The following is a 21,020-nucleotide window of genomic DNA, read 5'->3' on the forward strand; positions in this document are numbered from 1 at the left end:
CCTCTTCACTGACAACAAGTAAGGGTGCGTCAGCTGCGTTACACCTGGGATGTAGATAAATGACCAAGAGGCGAGACAAAAAGTCAAGTCACTGGAGCGTCATGGACGTCAAAAGGTAGACGTCGGACAGTGTAAGATATGACAAAATAATAATTTATAAATTATCAAGGGTTCATGAAGAAGGGGGGGCGGAGAGGGAGGGGGAATTAGGAGCTGATGCCAGGGGCTTAGGTGGAGAGCAAATGTTTTGAGAATGATGAGGGTAACGAATGTACAAATGTGCCTTATACAAGTGATGTATGTATGTATTAAGAGAAGAGTTGTATGAGGCCCCAATAAAATGATTTAAAAATAAAAGGCAGTATATGTATGATTTCCTTTAGAATACAAATCCTTAAAAATATTGTTAGTGCAGGAAAATTGAAGCTTCACTTCTGATCCCCTCAAGGAGTGTGCTATTCTTGGGGAAAAGCAAATTTCAGACCACATGAGAAACAGGAAGGCTGAACAAAATATAGATATTCAAAAGACAGCTCAAATATATTTGTTGTTTTATTGAAAATCCAGCCAAAACTATCATTTCTAATGTGTGATAAGCTATCAACTGAGGTAAAGGGGATTGCTACAGAATATATTCTTGCCATTAAGACCAAAAGAAAAACAAAAGACAGCAATGGAAATATTTTTCTTAAGAAACAATTATTGATAGGTGTTGTTGAGTTGGTTCACAATAGAACAAATTGCGGCCCAATCCTGCACTACCCTTGCACCTGTTCTTATGTTTGAGACCATTGTTGCAGCCACTGTGTCAATCCATCTTGCTGAGTCCTTTTCTCTATTTCACTGCCCCTCTATTTTGCTAAGCACAATGTCCTTCTCCAGGGACTGCAACACGTTCATAGAATGAGAGACGGTGCTAGGATAATCCTGTGGATATTATCCTGGTCATTTCTCTGTTTGCTGTTGTTGAGTGTCATCAAACCGGTTTTGACTCATAGTGACCCTTGGGATCTTCCCTGTTTAATTTTTTTTCAAAGGGATTGAGATAGTTAAGGCTTATTGTGTCCACCTGGCCGATAAACACATGTGGGATTAATTGAAGGGCAGAGAAATAAATGACTCAGAGAGTCTCACCTTTCGAGTTCTCTGGTCTCTTGCTTTGTGACGGTCAAACCAGGGTGCAGCTGCCTTGGCCAGTTCCCTGCTTCAGCTGGAAAGGCTCGCGACCTGCAAGACATCTCCAAGGAGAAGCCACAGGGACCTACCCTGATGTAGCCCTGGGTGCTGGAACAGCCTCGTGGAGACCCCTGAAAATGCTGAGATGCTTACACATTCACTGACTCGGTTTTCCTCCTGTAGTCGGCATCATTGTGTGTGTCTTGTGAGATGGAGGAGGACTTTGTGGATCAGTGTTGGACAAAAGGGGTAATGTTGGACCTATGGGCTTGGGCAGCACTGGGTTGGGATGTTTTCTTACTATACACTTACCCATTATATAAAACTCTCCCTTATACATATGTGTGTCTGTGAATTTGTTTCCCTAGTTTACACAGACTAACACATGGATCTTTATGACCTACAAGAATAAATTCAAGAATATATAGCTGGATATTTTGGGCATCCTATCAGAAGAGACCAGTCCCTGGAAAAGAACTTCAGGCTTGGTAAAAATAGGTCAGAAGTCTTTCAAGGAGATATATGGGTACAGTGGCTGCACCAATGAGCTCAAACAATTGGGAGGATGGTGCCAAACTTCTCAGTGCTTTGTTCTATTGTGAGTAGGGTCATTAAGAGTCAGAAATAATTCAATATAAGCTAACAAGATCAGAATGATAAATTTCTTTCATTTCTATTTTCTAATCAGTTTTTAGTCTCATTCCTATCATTTGTGTACATAAAATGATGACCCTAAAACAAATTAAGCCAGTGGTTGTCAAGTCAGCTCTGGGTCATGATGATTCTTCAGAGGAAAATTATGCTCTATAGGATTTTTAGTGGCTAATTTGAAAGTAGTTCACTAGGCATCGCTGGGTGGACTTGAACTTCCAACTTTTTGCTTAGCAGCTGACCATGTCAACCATTTGCACCTCATTAACACTGACAAACAACTCACTCTCTTCTTTATGCTCTATTTTATGTTACCATTAAGTGTCACTGCATATGCTTTCACCTAAAAAAAAGCCACTGCCCTCATGCTGATTAATTGTTCTGGCAGAAAAATTCAGTAAACATTCAAAGATGCAAGAACGCTCATATCTCCCTAGTCTGATCTCGCTGCACTTAACTGGTAAGTAACTCGTTTCTTCTATGCACCAGACTGTATTTCGTTTATTGGTTGATTTTTATGATTTGACTATTAAATTTCCACCACTTGTCTGTCACTCATCACATTACAATCACTGTGATGACATGCCTACTGCTGTGATGTTGAAAGTGATGCCATTTGTATTTCAGTAAAATCACCCGTGGTGGACAGATTTCAGCAGAGCTGCCAGGCTAAGTCTAGGAAGAAGGGCTTGGAGAGCTATTTCTGATTTTTTTTTTTTAAGAAGAGGAGAAAATGGTACTGAAAATCTTATAGGCAGCGGCAGAATATTGTTTGGTATCATGTCCGGAGATGAGCCCCTAGGTTGGAAGCCATCAACATATGACTCGCGTAAAGCTGCCTCTTCAAAGTAGTGTCAAATATACTGATTAAGATGGATCAAGCTATTACTGTGATAATTCAATCACAGAATAAACAGGTACACACATTATTTATAAAATGGGCCATAGGATGTAGGAAGTATGAATCAAGCAAAACTGGAAGCTGCCAAAAATGAACTGAAACTTTTGAATAAAAATGCACTCAGCATTATTAAGCTACAGTGAATATGGATATGCCATTCTGAACAGGGCCATCATAGGATCTATTACACTGGGAACGAAGAGGAAGATTATTGTAATTATTGTCATAGGAACATTTTAAAGTATATCCTACAGTGCAGTGCTGTGATGAGCCTATGCTAACCATATGTTTAAAAGGAAGACAAGTTAATACTATTATTCAAATTTTACATTGTAGCCACTAATACTAAAATGGAATAAATTAAAGGTAACATTTCCTGCAGTAGAGCCCTGGTGGTGTAGTGGTGATGTTAGGCTGCAAGCTATGTAGTTGGAAGTTCGAAACCACCATCAGCTCCACAGAGGAAGAAAGACTAGGCTTTCTACTCCCATAAGCAATTACAGTCTTGGAAACCCAAAGGTGGTCACTATGAGTCAGTATTGATTTTGATAGCAGTGAGTTTTTATTTTTTATCACTCTCTGCAGTATGAAATTGAAAAACAAAAACATACAGTCAATATGTACTCATGATGGAAATGTGAAGGTTATCAACAAGGAAATACCCATGGTCAGAAAATATGGCCTTCGTGATAGAACTAATGCTGAGACTGCATGATAGAGTTCTTTTTAAGGCCAGTAACTTCATTACTAGAAACACACTTTTCAACAGCACAAATCACAATATATACATGAGACTCCTTGGTTGGAATATGTATGAATCAAATCAACTACGTCTTCAGAAAGAGACAACGAAGAAGCTTAATGACATCACTCAGACTAAGGTCAAGAACGGAACAGGCCCTCAATGATTCAGGTGACAATTCAAATGGCAGGTGAAGAAAATGAAAGAAGACCACACAAGCCGAGGCACAACCTTGAGCATGCTGAATCTCTCACCTGAATTTAGGGACCGTGTCAACGGTCCTGCATGATGCTCACAATATCTTTGAGGTCATGGTCAGAGTCACCCTGTCATGCAATCTCCTGGAAATTTTCTGCTGACCTTCTTTACCAAGCATAATGTCCTTTTCCAGGGACTGGTCTCTCCTGACAACATGTCCAAAGAATGTGAGACAAAGTCTTGCCCTCCTCTCTACCAAGGGCCATTTTGGCTAGAGTTTGTCTAAGACCGATCAGTTTGTTCTCCTGGAAGGTCATGATCTAGTCACTTTTCTTGGCAACACTGTCATTCAAGTGGAAGCAATTCTTCTTCAGTCTTCCTTATTCATAATAAAAGTTTCATATGCACATGCATCCATTGAAAATAGGATGGCTTGGGTCAGTCTTCAAAGTTACATATGTGCCTTTTAACAGTTAAAAATAAAATCTTATACAACTTTCATCTTTTCTTCATTGATCATGATATGTATTGATCCAGTTATGAGGGCTTGGGTTTTCTTTACATTTTGTTGTAATCTATACTCAGTGCTGTAATCTTTGATATTCACCAGCAAGTACATCAAGTTCACCTTGTTTGCAACAAGCAAGATTACATCGGCTGCTTGTTGTGAGTTGGCTTTTCTCTCATCCTGATACAGCATCTTTATATAATCCAGTTTCTCAGATTATTTGCTCACCACACAGACTGAATAAATATGGTGAAAGGATGCAACCTGGATGGACACCTTTCCCGATTTTAAATCATGCAGAATCCCCTTGTTTTCTGCTTATGGCTGCATCTTAGTCCATGTATTGTTCTACATGAGCACAATGAAGTATTTGGGAATTCCCATTCATCTCAAGATAATCCATATTTTGTTATAATCATAGAGTCAAGTGCCTTTGAGTAATCAGTAAGACACAAGTAAACATTTCTAGCACTCTCTGCTTTCATCAGCAATATCACTTGTCCCAAATTCTCTACAGACTATGGCTTGGATTTCTGCCAGCTCCCTGGAGATGTACTGCTACACCCATTGTGGAATGGTAATAAGCAAAAATGTCCTTGCGAGTCATAGTAATGATATGGGTCTATCATTTCTGCATTCTATGGCTCACCTTTAGTGGACTGGGTACAAATATCGACCTTTTCCAATCAGTTGGCCAGCTGTCTGTCTTCCACATCTCTTCACAGATGTCAGTACTTCCGATGCTTGTTGAAACATTCCATTTAACCTTCCATCCATTGCTGGGAACTTGTTTTCAAAAATGCCTTCAGCGCAACTTAGTTTCTTCCTTTTTGATCACCGGGTCTTGCTCAAAATCTAGCTCTTGAAATGGTTGAATATTGACGAGTTCTATTTGATGCAGTGACTCTGTATTCCTTCCATCTTCTTCTGGAGCTTCCTGATAATTCAGGATTGCATCTTGGAGCTTGATTTTCTTTTCCTTTAGATTTTTGGTTGAAAAATGTTGAGTATGCTCTTATTTTTTCTTCCTGACACCAGGTCCTTGCACATTTCATGATAGGGCTTTACTTTGCTCAGATTGCCCTTTGAAACTTTCTGTTCAGCTCTTCGACATCATTTCTTCATTTGCCTTAGTTGCTCTATCCTCAAGAGCAGGTTTTAAGAGTCTCTTCTGATATCCACTTTGATCTTTGCTTTCTTTCTGTCTTTTTAATGACCCTTTTCATTCCTCGTGTAGGATTTTCGTGATGTTATCCTGCAGCTTGTAATTTCTTCTGACCTTAGTGCTCAATGGGTTAAATAGGTTCTTGAGATGCTCTCAAAATTCAGGTGGGATATACTCAAGGTGGTCTTTAACTTTTTGTGAACTTGTTTTGATTTTCTTCAACTTGAATCTAATTTGATATGTGAGCAACCTAATAGCAACAACACTGTCATATAAGTGCCAAGTACTTAGCATACATCTATTAATTCTATAATCCCATTAATAGGGCAATGAATAGATATAGCAAGTGTTCAACAAATTTGTGTAAAGTATCATTGAAATAGAATGCCAAAGAATTGTATTTAGACAGCAGAACAAAATCTTTCAAGCCCCCAAACGCTGGCATTATGAATTTACATCAAAGCACAATTTATTGAGTTTTTGACCTGGGTAAATTTACTTATCCCTATCTCAGTGTTATCATTAGGAAAAAAATTAGATGAAGATAACAAGAATTTTGTTTAAAAAAAACCTACAAGAAGCAATAAAATTAGTGTAAAATGGGCATCACCATTCTTGTCATAGCTATTATTATCTGTATTACTGGAAAACACATCCATTGAAATGAAAGATAAATACTACCAAAATAATTTATAAATTATCAAGGGGTCATAAGAGAGGGTGAGTGGGGATGGAGGGGAAAAAATGAGTAGCTGATGCCAGGGGCTTAAGTGCAGAGCAAATGTTTTGAGAATAATGAGGGCAATGAATATACAAATGTGCTTTACACAGTTGATGTATATTTGGATTGTGATAAGAGTTGTATGAGCCCCTAATAAAACGATTAAAAAAATACTACCAAAGTTCATAGTTGTGCCTGATAGATCATGGACAAAGATGGTTACGTGTTTTTCATGCCTTTGAGCCCGCAGTGCATATAGATGCCTGGTTACTTCTGGTTACTATAGTGGATTTAGTGTATCAGATCTTCTAGAAATACAGACAAAAGAAGAGCTCCTCTTATCCGTTTTATAATTCTGAGAAATTCCCATTTCCTTTAGTTCAGGATTTGGTAAAGATTGACAGAAAGTCACCGTGAGCATATCCAGGGGTAAGAGACCTTCCTATGTAATAGTCTGTATCAGAGGGAATACATGTATAACACATAGATACAGAAACACTTGTAATTCCTGCAACTGACACCCAGAAACTCGTGGCAATTTCTTTACAGTTTTCAAGGAATAGTTTAGGGAAAAAGCGAGAGCTAAGAAAAACTTGCATATTTTCAAACTGAATTTGATTTAAAGTGAGTTTTGAATACATGTTCTAAAAACTCGGGTGAAATTGGATGGCTCGGGAGCTTTTTCTAAGCTTTTTTCTAAGGGTGCTCTGGTAACAGAAGACCTCTTAGCTTTTGCGAATAAGAATGCATAAGAATACCAAGAAGATTCATCCTTGAATGACATTTCTGAATTGATTTCCTTCAAAGAGCAACCTTTGGCAAACTGTTCTGGGGCTACAAATCACTGATTAAATCTAGTTAAAAGGAGAAGGGAAAGATAGTGACCCATAATCCCTCTAGGGATCTGAGGTAGAAAACCTCTCCCCTCCTGGGCCAGTGGAAAGGTTTGCATTTAAACCACAATATTCCCATTCTTCCAAAACTGCATTTACTGCGATTCATTTGAGATATATTTCTTATCATCTGTGGGCACTGTCACTGTCACATCCGTGACTATTTGAAAGGTCATTTTCTGAGGGACTTGCACCTATTCTTCCACCTAAAATCATGCATGTGATTTTTCACATTTGTAATGATACAATGATTACTAAAAAGGAAAAGCATCGTCATTAAAATAAATTAAAGGTTGCTTAGATTGATCTGAACAGATAGTTGTCACAAGAATTCTCCTTTGAGGGGCAATGCGCTCTGGTAAACTTGTCATAGGTACAGGTCTTCCTAAGCGATCTCCTTTCTACAATGGCGAGGTCCTGCTGTGTATATGTGGGTCTATCCAGAGTGCAGCGGACAATGGACCTTTGGTCAGATTTCGGCTGACTGGAAATTCATGGATCTCAGAATCTTAGTGCAGTTGACGAGGGGAAAATCTCTAAACTCTTTTGTTTTTAATTCTTCTTATTCCCAGTGCTCTTTTTTCCTTTCTTGGTATTCTGTACTATGCATATGCTGTCCATCTAGCTATAAGCAACAAAAAGAGATTGGTAAAAACTATTGGGGTTTTTATTTTAGGCAGAGTAAGAAATGAAATTTGTCATGTGATAGAAAAAATCATTTTTTTTGTTTGTTTGTTTTTTCTTCTTTTACATTTTATTAGGGACTCCAACAACTCTTAGCACAATCCATACATATACATACATCAATTGTATAAAGCACATCCATACATTCCCTGCCCCAATCATTCTCAAGGCATTTGCTCTCCACTTAAGCCCCTTGCATCAGGTCCTCTTTCCCCCCCCCTCCCTCCCTTTTCCCCCCTCCCTCATATGCCCTTGGTAATTTATACCTCGTTATTTTGTCATATCTTGCCCTATTCGGGGTCTCCCTTCCCCCCTTCTCTGCTGTCCCTCTCCCAGGGAAGAGGTCACATGTGGATCCTTGTAATCAGTTCCCCCTTTCCAACCCACTCACCCTCCACTCTCCCAGCATCGTCCCTCACGCCCTTGGTCCTGAAGGTATCATCCACCCTGGATTCCCTGTACCTCCAACCCTCATATGTACCAGTGTACAGCCTCTGTCCTATCCAGCCCTGCAAGGTAGAATTCGGATCATGGTAGTTGGGGGGAGGAAGCATCCAGGATCTGGGGGAAAGCTGTGTTCTTCATCGATACTACCTCACACCCTAATTAACCCATCTCCTCTCCTAAGCCCCTCTATGAGGGGATCTCCATTGGCCGACACTTGGGCCTTGGGTCTCCACTCTGCACCTCCCCCTTCATTTAATATAATATATATATACACATACATATATACATATACACATATATACACATACATACACACACTTATATCTTTTTTTTTTTTTTGCATGATGCCTTATATCTGGTCCCTTGGGCACCTCGTGATCGCACTGGCCGGTGTGCTTCTTCCATGTGGGCTTATTTGTTTCTGAGCGAGATGGCCGCTTGTTCACCTTCAAGCCTTTAAGACCCCAGACACTATCTCTTTTGATAGCCGGGCACCATCAGCTTTCTTCACCACATTTGCTTGTGCACCCATTTGTCTTCAGCGATCCTATCATGGAGGTGTGCAGTCAATGATATGATTTTTTGTTCTTTGATGCCTGGTAACTGATCCCTTTGGGACCACTCGATCACACAGGCTGGTGTGTTCTTCCATGTGGACTTTGTTGCTTCTGAGCTAGATGGCCGCTTGTTTATCTTCAAGCCTTTAAGACCCCAGTCACTATCTCTTTTGATAGCCGGGCACCATCAGCTTTCTTCACCACATTTACTTGTTCACCCACTTTGGCTCCAGCCGTTGTGTCGGGAGAGTGAGCATCATAGAGTTCCAATTTAATAAAAGAAGGTATTCATGCATAGAGGGAGTGTTTGAGTAGAGGCCCAAGGTCCTTCCGCCACCTTAATACTTGACCTATAAATATAGACACATAGATCTATTTCCCCATCCTCCTATATATATTTGCATGTACATGTCTTTGTCTAGACCTCCATGAATGCCCTTTGACTCCTAGCTCTTTCCTCCATCTCCCTTGACCTTCCTCCTGCCCTACTACCATGCTTCATCGCCACCTGGGCTAGAGTATACCTCTTCTCTAAGCAACCTTACCCTTGATCATTTCCCATCAGGCCTGCCACTCCCCCTTCTCTACCCTTTGGGGTCCCATGTTTTTCCCTTGTCCCTGGGTTTGTTAACACCACTTCCTTACCCCCCCTACCCCCCACCCCAAGTCCCCCCGGAACTGTCGGTCCCGTTGTTTTTCATCCAGATAGTTCATCCAGCCTGTCCTATTCAGACAGACCTGTGGAGTCACTAACATGCACGAAAACTAGACAGAGGAACACAAAGCAACAGTATACAACCAGACAACAAAACAACCAAAACAAACCACTGAATCATTTTTTAATCAGCATAATATTATAATCATTTTCCCCTTGCTGGATGGGTGCATTAATTATACAAAGTCCAGAAAAGCCACGCTGGACCAAAGGAATCATGAAGAAGCATCAAGCAGAACACGGATGTGTGTGTGTAAGCATGAGAGAGCATGTAGACACACACACTGATGCAGAAAACATGAGAAAGACCAAGAAATTCCCCAACATCAGGAAGATGGAGAAAACACATGGGAGCAACCTAGAGATTCAAGGATGGTGAGACAAATGGAGACACAGTGCTCTGGGAAAGAGGAAGGAAACAGCTACATGGAAATTTTAGGAATTTCAGGTGAGAGACACACAGTAAAATCTATCCCATCCACATTACTCAAAACCTTTGGCTGAAGAATTGTATTGTTCTTTATTCCTTTAGGGATAAGATTGTAGCATCTTTCCCAGTCTTTCTCCAGGTGTGTGTCTTAAGGTCCCATCCAGTGCTCTGATGTATTCAGAACACATTTTTTTATGTATTGATAGGTGCAGTGGAAAGACACGACCAAGGGTGCTGAGGCTAAGCATTTTGCCTTAGGTTGAATCTGATCACAAGTGAGTAAACGACAAAGTAATATGAAAGCTGGGAAAGGAACGGAAATGTGTCACATAGCTATTCCCTGCAGGAAACAAGCCTGCTGCCCTTCTCTGACACAGAAGAACCGAGTGCATTTCCCAGTCTACAGAAGAAGACCATTGAGATGGAAGCAACCAGAGAAAGAGTGAAAGAGGCACGATGCCAGAGAGACCTAATAGAACCCAAACCCATTGCCAAGGCATTGATTCTGACTCATGGTGACCTTGTAGAATAAAGAACATCCCCACGGGGTGGTCTAAGACTGTCATCTGTATGCAAGCAGAAGGCCAGGCCTTTCTCCCATAGGTCTGTAGATGGATTAAAACCACCAAACTTTAGCAGTTGGATGCTGAGCCACGGAACCATGAGGACTCCCCAAAGAGATCAGATGTGAGTGACAAGAGATCAGATGTGAGTGGCTTCTGCAAGCAAATAACCTGTATAGGATATATAGAAAGCTATGGCAGTCATTCAGCTCTTAAGACTAAGCTAATAAAACCCAAGGAATTCATTCAGATTTCCCCCCCTTCCTTTTGACTTCAAAAGTCAGAAAATAAATTCCGTAGCATTATAGCATTCTTTATCACTTCTATATTATTGTTCTAATATTCTTCTCTCTTTTTATTACCATTTACCTTTGCTTCTGATTTTTCTTTTTTATATATGCTTTTAACATGTTTGATTTTGATTTAATTTGCCTCAAATTGAGTGGAGAAATAAATATTTAACTACAGAAAGTATTTTAATGATTAAAAGCCTTATCTCCTATTTATCTGTTATTTGTGGCGTACATGTTGCTGAGATGCTGAAGACAATATCACTGGTATTTCAAATACCCCCAGGGTCACCCAAAGTCAACAGGTGTCAGTAGAGCTTCCAGACTATGACTAGACTTGAAGAAAATACTAGACCTGCAGTTTTCAACTTGTGGTTCATAACCTCTGTGGGGGTCGAATGAACCTTTCACAGGGGTCACCCGATTCATAATAATAGCAAAATTATAGTTATGAAATATCAATGAAATAATTTTATGGTTTGGGGGGTCACCACAACATGAGGAACTGTATTAAAGGTTTGCGGCATCAGAAAGGTTGAGAATCACTGGCCTAGACTGTACATTTCTAAGTGATCAGCTACTGTGGCCCGAGGAATAGCTGAGAAAAATTGTCAGACATTGTGTTAGACAAGGAGTCTCTCAGATTGGAAGGCACTCAAAATACACTGGGGGAAGAGCTGCTTCCTCCCAGTAAGTCCACTTGAGTGACATGGGGGAGTAAAGCCTTCAGGATCTTCACTTGCTGACGGGGCATGAGTCAGAATGAGAAACAATATTTGCACACATCTATTAATAATCAGAATGTGTAATGTAAAACTATTAATCTAGGAAAATTGGAAGTCATCAAAAATTAAACACCACACACAAAGGTCAGTATCGTAGGATTTGTGAGCTGAAATGTACTGTGATCGGTCACTTTGAATCAATTACATAATTTACTGATTCCAGAGTGACAAATTCTCATTCATTATCAGAAAGAACACTTCATGATATGTCATGAAGCATCAGGGTGTCTGTGATACAAAGACCAGTTACTATACTTATTGTGATAGGTTTATTGTGCCAACCTGGCCAATAAACACATGTGGGATTAATAAAGTTGCAGTTTAATTGAAGGTCAGAGAGATAAATGACTCGGTGAGCCTCACCTTTCTGTCTCTTGCTCTCTAATGATCAGACCAGTGTGCAGCTGCCTTAGCTAGTTCTCTGCCTCAACTTGTGAGCTACACTACCTGTGGGACACTCAATTTATGGACTTTGATGGTATAGTTGAGGTTCCTTTGAGACCTGCTTTACCACACTGCTGGTGTATAACTCACTTGAGCTGGGGAATGTCAGACTCTGTCATCTGGCTGACAGTTGGTGTCCACTCTGCTGTTTGCTGCCTATGGCCAGACTCCCTGTATTGCTTTACAGAGGACTCAGCTGTCTGCTTCCTTGACTTGCACCCAGCAGCCCCAGTGAGTTGAAGGGCTGCCAGTATATTAATTGTCTCACAGAAGTGAGTTGAGCTGAGCCCTCTGTACTGCTCTGTGGACGAATTTGTGTTCTATCTATCTATCTGTCTATAAAATCATACATGGCCTGTTTTGTTTCTCTAGAGAACCCTGTCTATCACACCTATTATTCAAATTTATATACCAATGATTAAAGCTAGTGGAGAAACTGAAAAACTCTATGAACTTATTCAGTATGAATTTGATCATACATGCCGACAAGATGCATTGATAATTATTAGTAATTGTGATGCAAAAGTTGGAAACAAAGAGAAAGAACAATAGTTGGAAAACATAGCATTGGTAAAGAAACAAAGTTGGAGATCATATGAAAGATATTTGCAAGACCGACAACATCTTCATTGTAACCTCCTTTTTCCAAGCACATAAATGGAGACTGTACACATGTAACTCAGTGGATGTAATACACTTGAATCATATTGACTACATCTGTGAGTCAATGTCAGCAGCCAAAACCAAGCCATCAGTTGATTATGAAAGCAGACTATCAATTGTTCCTACATCAGTTCAGGGCAAAGTTCAAGAACAGTAAAAAAAAATGTACATTGGAACCAAAGTACGACCTTGATTATATCCCACCTGAATTTGGAGACTGTCTCAATCATCTATTTGACTCATAGATTGCTGATGGCAGAAGACTTCATGACCGGTGGAATGAATGGCAGAAGAAATAGAGCAACAGGGTAGTGAAAGAACAGGAAACAAAAGAAGATCCAAGTGAATGTCAAAAGAGATTAAGTTTGCTCTTGATCATAGAGTAGCTAAATTAAAATGGATGAAAGGATTAAATAAATGAGTTCAGAAGGTAAAATGAGGAGCTGATGCCAGGGACTTAGGTGGAGAGCAAATGTTTTGAGAATGATGAAGGCAATGAATGTACAAATGTGCTGTATACAATTGATGTATTGTTGGATTGTGATAAGAGTTGTATGAGCCCCTAATAAAATGATTTTTTGAAGAGCTCAAAAGATATTTCAAAAGACAGTTCAAGAAGACAAATTATTAAAGTGAAATATCCAGAGACCTGGAGTCAGAAAACCAAAAGGGAAGAACTCAAGATAAAAAATGTAAGCCTCGACTCGTAATATTGAAATATTATATGGGAAAATATACAATGGTGCAGGAAGCATCAGGAGAAAATGGGAAGAATACAGAGTCACTGTACAAAAATGACCTAGTTGACAGTCCACAGCTTCAAGAGGCGAACTATGAGCAAGAACCAATGGTGCTGAAGGAAAGAAGTTAAAGCAAGACTCCAAGTTTTGATAAAATGCCAGTTGAAATGTTTCAACAAGAAACAGAAATATTGCGAACCCTCACTCCCTATGCTAAGAAATCTGGACAGCAGCTACTTTGATCATGTATTAAAATAGTCCATATGTATTAAAATAGTCCAATCCAAAGAAAGGTGACCCAATAGAATGCAAAAAATATAGAGCAATGTCATTAAAATGATAAGGAAGTAAATTTTTGCTGATTATCTTTCAGCAATGGTTGCATCCGTACATCAATAGTTCATGGCCAGAAATTCAAGCCACATTAGGAAGAGGATGTGAAAAAGGGATATCAATTGCTGATGTCAGATGACCCTTGACTAAAATCATAGACTATTAACAGATATTTCCTTGCATTTTATTGACTTGGCAAAGTGTTGAACTGTGTGGCTTATAGCAAATTATGGTCCATCTTGAGAAAATGGGAATTCCTGGATAGTTCGTTGTGCTTGTGTGGAACCTGTACAGCGAAGCAGTTATTTGAACAGAATAAATGAATCATGTGTGATTTAAAAGCAGACAAGATGTCTCCCAGGGTTGTACCATTTCACCAGGCTTATTTAATCCATATGCTGAGCAAATATTTGGACCCTCTGGAAAACTCAGAACCAGGATCAGAGGAAAGCTTATTAGCAACCTGTGAGATGCAGATATTGCTTGCTGAAATCAGGAATATTTGAAGCACTTCCTGACGGAGATTAGGGACTGGAGTCTTCTGTATGGATTGCAACTCAGTGTGAGGAGCATGCAAATCCTCACAAATGGCCCAATAGGGAAAGGACATCCTAATAAATGGGGAAAAGCTTGTTCAGCAATGCTTGCTGCAGTGCAGTGACGGGGAGCTGCCAGAAATTCCATCTGGGTCCAGAAGAGAATTGGACATGAGGGATGTCATTGCTGACATCAGAAGGGTCTTGGTTCAAAGCAGAGAATACCAGAAAGATGATTAATTGTATTTTATTTACCACAAGAAGGCATTCAACTACATAACAAGGTGTGGATAATGAGAAGAATGGAATTCCAGAATCCCTCACTGTGCCCATGTGTAACTTGTGAATGGACCAAGAAGCAGTTGTTTGAATAAAACAAGGAACTAGTGTGTGATTTAAACAACTCAGGAAAGGTGCTGTATCCTTTGACCATGCTTGTACAATCTGTGAGGACATGTTATCAGGAGAGACCAGTGGCTGGTAAAGGACATCATGCTTTGGAAGATGGAGGGGTATCGAAAAGGAAGGATGCTCTCAATGACATGGATTGACACGGTGGCTGCAATAATGGGCTCAAACTTGACAACATGCTGAGGATGGTGCAGGACCAGGCAGTGTTTCATTCTGCTGTGCATAGTTTATGTTCTAAAAATTAAGAGTTGGAGCTGACTTCTCAGCACCTAACAACAAAAGTAATATGTTAGAAGACAAACAAACCAGAAAAACAGTTGCTATCCTGGCACTTCAGACTCACGGCGACCCCATGTAGGTCAGAGTAGAAATGTGCTCCACACAGTTTCAGTGTCTGATTTTTTTTGGAAACGGATTGTCAGGTTTTTCATATTACCAACTTTGCAGTTCGATGCCGAGTTCTGAACTATTATGTCCCCTGGAAAGTCCAAGAGGAGAAAGGCAGGACCTTTTTTCCCCCTCGGGTATTATCTGTAAGCGACTCCAGTATAGAGTATTATGTAGAGTAAAAAAGAAGGAAATTGTAAATCAAGCAACTACAAGACTAACAGCGGTGACTACTTTGCAGAAGGTGGTAGTATTATGTAGATTCCGGAGTCACAAACACTTGAGTAAAAATCCTCACTCTCCTACTTTCTACTTATTTCCATTTAGTTTCAGTGCACCGGCAATCTCTGGTTTCTTCATCTTTGCTGTGGTGGAAAGTGTAGGGTCTTCTCCACAGCTTTGTTTGGAGTTATCAAACAGCTTAGAAACAACTATCAAATCGTTCAAAAACACTGCCTAACATAGTGTACCAAACACCAAAGCCAAATTCTCTGACATCAAGTTCATTCCAATTCCTCTTGACCCTCTCGATGGTTTCCAAGGCCATCCCTCTGTCCAGAGGCAGCCAGTCCTGTCTTTGTCCAACAGGGTGGCTGATACGTTCAAACCACCAGCCTAATTCTGACATTGTCACCATGGCACATTAAATATTAATTATTACTTCTTAAAGGAAAAGTCAAGATAGAGAAAAATTTACATATATAAACATAATTTAGATATAAATTGTACTAATACATATATTTATACAGTATAATATAATTATTATAACATAAATTATGATGATTCATATAAGATATAAGTTAATATCATGAGCGAGACCAACCTCAAAACTCGTAGAACAATACTACCAATCTTGCCTCAACTTGAGCAACTACAATTGTTCTAGAAAACCAAGGTCCTGGCCAAGGCCAGTTACTAAGGTATTCATGGAATGTCTTCTGTTTTTGTCCCAATGGGCCTTTCTGCTCTTTCTCACATGATATGTTTATTTACCTAAATCCAACTCTTTTATTTTTCTTCCTCAAAAAATAATTAAGCTACAATGCAATCCTAATGCTTTCTTTGGCTGACCCTTTTTATACAAAACCAACATTCAATATTTAGTATCTGCTACATGTTTATCTTCTGTAATTTGTGTTCTCTTTTAGTTTGTATCTAATTAAGTTCTGAACTTCTTTAAGACAAGCACTAAATTTTATTTTATTATTTTTTTCTTCTTAAAATAATTTTATTGGGGGTTCATACAACTTTTATCACAATCCATACATACATCCATTGTGTCCAGCACATTTGTACATTTGTTTCCATCATTTTTCTCAAAACATTTTCTTTCTACTTGAGCCCTTGGTAGCAGCTCCTCGTTTTCCCCCTCCCTCCCCACGACCCCTCCCTGACGAATCCTTGATAATTTATAAATTATTATTATTTTTTCACGTCTTATACTGTCTGATGTCTCCCTTCACCAACTTTTCTGGTGTCTGTCCCACAGGGAGGAGGTTATATGTAGATACTTGTGATTGGTTCCCCCTTTCCACCACATATTCCCCTTCCCCTCCTGGTATCACTTTACTCTCATTATTGGTGGGGAGGGGTTTATCTCTGCTGGATTTCCTGTGTTTACACAAGAACTAAATTTTATATCTCTTTCTGACTCTACTGCTTTGACATATAATCCAAAATTGTAATCAAAAAGGAAAAGTTGTGTTTCTGCTAGTGATTCAAGAAGAAGGGTCACAGGAATGTAGAAAATGTCCCTTCAAAATGAAGAGATATCTTTGAGATTTACTGGTGGAGAGACCGAATTCTTCAATTGTTTAAATGATATCTTAGTCTTTTCATTTGGAAAAGACATTTGAAATTCTAGTAGCTTATCTTTAATGCTGAATAACTGCATCATTTTTGTTTACAAAAATGTATATCTAGTTTATGCAATTATAAAACCACTCAGTAGTACTAAACTGACAACAAATTAATCACTTTTCAGAGCCACCTGCTGGTAACAATTTGGTTGTTAGTGTCACATTTTTTCTATGCCTTACTACATTTTACATAGATCAAATTATACTGTATGTGCAATTTTTATGTCCTGCGTTTATTTAGTGTCCTACCATTATATTTTTCCTGAGAGATTAGAAATTCTTCTTACATGTAACTTTAAGAGCTACATCATAATTCACTGAATTTCTACAGTTTTATCAACCCCTATGATTACACTTTTTAGATGTTCATTTTCATTCTATAATAAATAATGCCACCATGCACATATTTGAACATAAGTCTTTAGTTTGCATTTCCAATAATTTCCTTAGGGTAGAGTCCCAGAAGTGAAATTACTGGAAAAATAGAAATAAAGATTTTTAGGTCTTTCAATTGTATTGTAAAAGTCTTCTTCACAAAAGCTGTGCAGAGAATTATGCATGTAACTAAACTCTAAATTGTTTATACTCATTAAACAATATATAAGATGTCAATTTATCTAATTTTTAGCATCAATATCTCTCCAAATTTCCTCTAGCTATTTACTCTCTTATAGTGATAGACTCTTGTTGAGCTTTTTTGGCATTTGTTTCAATTCTGAACATAATGCCTGCTCCATATCTTATTTTAAGTCTTCTTTTAAGACTTACAGACTTATTTTAAGTCTTAGCTCCACGATCATATTTCTCTTAAACCTGTGCAACTGGGACCATAGCTTTATGAAGACTTAAAACCTAGACTGGGTCATTTTTAAATTAATAAATCTATTTTTATTTAATGGCTTACATCACATCATATATTTTCATATAAATCTCAATGGGAGCAAATAGCCTCATCTTTCTCCCATTTAGCAACTGGTGGCTTTGAACCCTCAACCAAGCAGTTAGCAGTACAACGATTATCTGACAGCACTGCCAGGCTTCTTCTTCAGAACTTAGCAGGTACTTAATACTATATATCACTTTGCTGTACTGTGCTGTAAATCGCATGTCTCTCTATGGTACTAGGAGCTTTGCCACTGGTGTGACAAGGATTGGCAGAGTCAGAATGGACAAAGTTCAGTGGAGTTTTCAGAGTAAGGAAAACCTGGAAGAAAGGTCTGGTGATCTACACTTGAAAAACTTGTCAGTGAAAAAATCCCTCTAGATCACGAGGGAACATTGTCTGAACCATTTGCTTTGGATCTCTCATCAGGAGGGATAAGTCAGTGGAGGAGGATATGATGTTGGTGAAGTAGATTGCCAGTGAGGGAGAGGAGAATGCTAACATGAGGTGAGTTGGCAGAATAGCTGTTAACAATAAATAGACTTGAACATTCTCAGATCATGAAGCAGGACCAGTCAATGTTTCAGTCAAGTCTGACCAGACAGCAGCAGTCTATCTCGGGACAAACAAACCTCAGTGATATTGTGGGGTCCGTTCCACACCACTTCAATGAAGCTGATATTGCAAAAAAGTGAGGCACGTGACTAATTGGTTCCCAGGCCATAAATATTATGTTTACACTACATCACATTCTTTCTTTGGTATGCAATAGCTTATAAAATCCTTTGAAATATGGGGAGAATTGTCAAAATGTGACACGACATAACATGAGCATATGCTGTGGAGAAACTGGTACCAAGAGATGAGTTCATCTGAGAGTTGCCACAGCCTCTCATTTGGAAACACACAGTCAAGGGAAAGACAGTAAAATGTGATCTACCTGCACCCGATGCCTGCTTGTTGACTGGAGCTAAATGGAAGATTGCCTTGCTAGCTATTTAAAGAAGCCAGACTTCTCCAGGTCACTGAGTGGCAAGCTCTTCTTAGAGAAGGTGGATTCGTCCTCACCTAGACCACGATTACTACGGGGTCACACACCGAGTACAGTGCCTGTCCACATTATCCATGCTGCTCCAGAATGCACTATATATTCCATCATTAGTTTTACTTTTGAAAGTCATGTCAACAGAAGACAACTATTTCTTGTCTTGTCCTAAATTTTATAGTCAATGCTCAAGAGGTGCTCCAGAAAAAATAAGAAGATTCTGGTGAAAATAGGGTGGCGCGATGTGCTTCACATTCCTTCAATGATGAAGGTGTGAGAAGGTGCGGCTGGAGGAGAAACCTGGAGCCCTGGATCTCTGAGGACAGTGTGGGCCAAGCACGCCTATGGGGAAATTAGGGAGAAGACTCCACAGCGGTCATTGCCGTGACTTCTCTTACAGGAACAGAATTGTTCCATCTGTAGGGCTGGGCAAGCTCCTACCTGATATCAGAAAGAGTAACGACTTGCAGAAACAAACGCTTCCCCCATGGCAAGGCCCATGAGAGAGAGGTTGGCACCCCTAACTCCCCATAGACCCCAGGTGACTGGAGCAGCGGGGGACACACCCTGAGCATCTCTCAGCTGCTTGTAGACCTCTCTTCACAGACATAAGGCAGCAAGAGTAGTCTGACAAAGGGGTAGACCAGCACTCCACACAGCACGGGGTTGGGGAATGGTGGGGCGGGAGGGGGAGAGCTCAGTCCAGCAAACCCAGGAGGACGGAAACATCTTAGGTGTGCCAAGGCTTGCTCCCAGAGGCCCACACAGACATGAACCTGGACAGCAGAGGCTGAGCCCGCCCTTGTGACTTGAGCACGTGGCTCTGGCAGAGGCTTTGAGCTCCTAGGGGGTGTGCCGCAAAATGCAGACATCTGACTGGGTTTTCATGTTTGCCTTTTCCCTTCTGTTTTCTTTTGTATTGATAAACTGTCAGCTACAAAAGAGGGAAACCCACCCTAATGCCCCAATCCCCTGGCATCGGATTCGGGTATAGGATGGGTTTTAAGGGTAAAACTGCTTCCAGTTTCGTTGTTGTTTTTCCTCTTGTGCTTCTCTTATTCTGTTATTTTGTGTCCAGGAAAGAGACACACAGGACATAATTGGGGCGGGGAGATAGTACCGAACTCCCCAGAACTCCCCTTTGAACTAAAAACAGGGCACTTCCACCCTCATTCACTGGCGAATACACTGTAAGGCTGACAGCTAAGGAAGTACCTGTTGAGCAGGGGTGTGTGGGGGGTTCCTCTTCATGTGGTTTGGGGCAAGTCTATTCTGTGTTGGTTTGCTGTGTGTTATTGTTGTTTCTGTCATTGTTGCTGCTGTTTGCTTTCTCTTTTGTTGTTTTCATAATTCCTTTCTTGCACTTGATAGAGACATCTTCCCCCACACAACCCAGACACCCTCACAGTTCCAACCATCGCATCCTGATACCTTGGAGATCATAGACAATGTCAATCCACATGAAGAAGCAAGACAGACTGTCACAAACCAGTGACTAATGTGCAAAGCCGAAAGATAGCTAGGTTTTATGTCAACTAGGCAAATTCTCACTCAGGTCACAGCCTGATGATTTCCGCTCCAGGGTGTGGTCTATGTCATATCTAGAAAGTCACATTGCAACAAACCCTCCTCCTCTTCGTCCTGCAAGCTTGGCTCCTGTTTCTGGCTCCCTTAGCGTTGGACTGGCAGTGGGCCTGCTGCCTGCTGACCGTGGGAAGCTGTTGGCACCATGCTTTTTCCCTCTTGTATTCACTTAACTCTGTCTCCACAGGTCTGCAACCCTCCCACCTCCTGCTTCATGTCCTTGGTTCATTGGTCAGCAGCTGTGTGTCAGAAAGGGTCCCAGTTAACGACTCACTGGAGTTTCACTGGACTTACCCACTTTCTGGCTGTGAGGGCTACTTTCTTGAAATACATGTCTTTATTGATATAAATTTATTTATGCATATATGAGCATCCTTGTTTTAGAAAACCTATCCGAACAGATATTTGAATAATTGCGTGCAATTGCTTGCCATTCAAAATATGCATATCAAAGCAACCATGAAATACCACATCATCCTGGCATTGACAGCAAAGTTCAAACAAAACCAGGCAGAAAAATCACATATTCCTTCCCCCCCCAACTACCATGATCTGAACTCTACCTTGCAAGTCTGGATAGAGCAGAGGTTGTACACTGGTGCAGATAGGAGCTGGAGGCACAGGGAATCCAGGGTGGATGATACCTTCAGGAACAGGGGGGTGTGAGGGGCGATGCTGTGAGGGTAGAGGGTGAGTGGGTTGGAAAGGA

Source organism: Tenrec ecaudatus, chromosome 13, assembly GCF_050624435.1.
Source record: "Tenrec ecaudatus isolate mTenEca1 chromosome 13, mTenEca1.hap1, whole genome shotgun sequence".
Lineage (NCBI taxonomy): Eukaryota > Metazoa > Chordata > Mammalia > Afrosoricida > Tenrecidae > Tenrec > Tenrec ecaudatus.